The sequence below is a fragment of the Penaeus vannamei genome, chromosome 15 (genome assembly GCF_042767895.1).
Source record: "Penaeus vannamei isolate JL-2024 chromosome 15, ASM4276789v1, whole genome shotgun sequence".
Taxonomy (NCBI): domain Eukaryota; kingdom Metazoa; phylum Arthropoda; class Malacostraca; order Decapoda; family Penaeidae; genus Penaeus; species Penaeus vannamei.
In genome coordinates this window covers 14,150,065-14,152,564 of record NC_091563.1, presented here as the reverse complement: position 1 = coordinate 14,152,564, position 2,500 = coordinate 14,150,065, and positions in this window count along the sequence as shown.

Sequence of the window (2,500 nt, the reverse complement as noted above, 5' to 3'; positions counted from 1 at the left end):
GATGGACCAGTAGTAGTAGTAACAGGAGCGGTCACAGTAAAAGTGGTATATGTGTATCTGTGGGTGTGTTACGTGCGTGTACACAAACACACACACACACATACATATACATATGTGTGTGTGTGTGTACAATAAGATGCTTTGTACCTTTCCCCATGCTTTATATTTTGTAGCGAGAGACAGGGAGCCCATGTCCCTGGGTGGCAGTGCCCAGCAGGCGGCACGCGGCCCTCCCCCGGGTGGCATTGATCCGTGTCATGGCAAAATCGCAGTGACACCGGCTGGAAGAAGAGGCCGTCAGCCGCGTCGTTGGCATGGCGGCGGCAGCGGAGGGCGCGGCGCGTGACGGCAGGAGAGGACGAGCGACCGGATGTCTGCCGTGAATCTGGATGAGCCGCGGGTCTTCGGATGAGGCGTCGGATGCCCAGGACGCGGGGACGGGGATGCGGAGAGATGCCATCCACACGCATCGTCCTCGTGCCGGGTGTTATCGGCGACACCATCTCCAGGCCTCGACCGAAGGGCATAATTAGAGGTTGTTTAGACTCATTAGCATTCACGTGCGGCCGGGCGGGGCGAGGGCCGCGCGGGCAGGAGCCGCCGGACGCCCCTCGCTTCAGGAGCCTTCGGGGCCCTTCGCGTGTTTCCCTTGAATAGGCCTATGGAAATGCCCCCGCGAGGTCGACGGGGCTTTTGTTGTTCCAAAGGTCTGTTTCCTTCGTAAGCTCCACCTTCTCTCGGGATCGTAAGTCATCGAGGAGGGTTTCAGCCTTAAAAGGCGTCTTGGTTTACCCGGCCTAAGTAGCCACGACACCTCGGCTTTGTCCTGGCCAGGTAGCAGGGTCCACGGCAGGTGCTTAACGGACTTGAAATGCCAGAAAAGTCAAACGTTCAGAGAAGGATTCTAGAGCTATTTAAGTGCAAGTTCCATTTGATACATATTTGAAAGAAAAAAAAAAAAAGGAAAAAATCACACAATACTTTTAACTACTTAACATACCAGAACAGTCAAAATGACTCTGGACCTCTTTACATACAAGTGGAGTCCCGATAAATACACATTCAAAAGAAAAGAAAAAGAAAGCTGTCATATTTTTTATTTATTTTATTTTAATCATAAAATCGAAGTTCACCGTGTCTCTTAGGTATTTTATTTCCATTATTCTTATTTTTTTTTTACATTCTAATAATAAAACCGAAGTTGAAAGAAAAAAAGAGAAAAAATCACCCTGTCTCTTAGCTGCTTTTTTAAATCATAAAACCGATATTGAAAGAAGAAAGAAAAAAGAAAGAAAAAAAATCACCCTATCTCTCTTTTTTTTTCTCTTTCCCTTTTTTTTAAATCATAAACCCAAAAGTCGTCCATACCCACAAAACCCGACGATATTCCAGTCCGCTCCGAGACGAACCCGACGCCCCCCCCCCCCACTAATGGCCGACACAGCCCAGTCGTGCGTGGCTGCGCGTGCCTCGTGTCCCCGCCCGCCGCCCACGCCCGCCGCCCACGCCCACAGGGACCTCCGATTCTCCGAGGCTGAGGCTGCGGCCGAGGTGTAACGGGAGCCTCGCTGTCTGTCTGTCCATCGGCAGGTACACAAATGGACTTACTGATAGCCGATAGCGGATAGCCCTTCCTACTCCCTCCTCCTCCCTCCCCCCTCGTTTCTCTCTCCTTCTCCTCTCCTCCCTTCCCCCTCGCTTCTTCCTTCTCTTCCTCTCCTTCTCCCTTCCCCCTCGCCTCTCTCTCCTCCCTTCCCCCTCGCCTCCTTCTCCCTTCCCCTCGCCTCTCTCCTCTCCTTCTCCCTTCCCTCTCGCTTCTCCCTCCTCCTCCTCTCCCTACCTTCCCCCTCGCCTCCTCCTTTCCTTCTCCCTTCCCCCTTCCCCTCCTCTCCTCCCTTCTCCCTTCCCCTCCTCCTTTTTTCCTCCCTTCCCCCTTGCCTCTCCCTTCTCTTCCTCCCTTTCCCATTCCCCTCCTCTCCTCCCTTCCCTTTCCCTTCCTCCTCTCCTCCCTTCCCTTCCCCTTCCCTTCCTCCTCTTCTCCCTCCCTTCCCCCTTCCTCCTCCTCTTCTCCTCCCTTCCCCCTTCCCCCTTCCCTCCTCCTCCTCCTCCTCCCTTCCCCTTCCTCCTCCTCCCTTCCTTCCTCCTCCTCTCCTCCTTCCCCTTCCTTCCCTTCCCCTTCTCTTCCTTCCTCCTCTCCTCCTCTCCTTCCCTCCTCCCCTTCCCCCTCCTCACCCTCTCCTCCTCTCCTCCCTTCCCCCTTCCCCCTTCCCCCTCCTCCTTTTCATCCCGCTCTCCTCCTTACCTCATCCTCCTCGGCCCTCGCAAGGACGCTGCCAAGAGGTTCCTCTCGTAAACTGGATTAGTTCAGCTGCGTGAACCCTGCGCGGAGTGGCACCTGCGAGGGCGGCGGGCGGGGAGGCTATCGTGGGCGCGAAAGCCAATCCCGCGTGTGTGCGCGAACGTAAGCTCGGGGGCTGTGAGGTTCTCTTCTCTCGTTCTT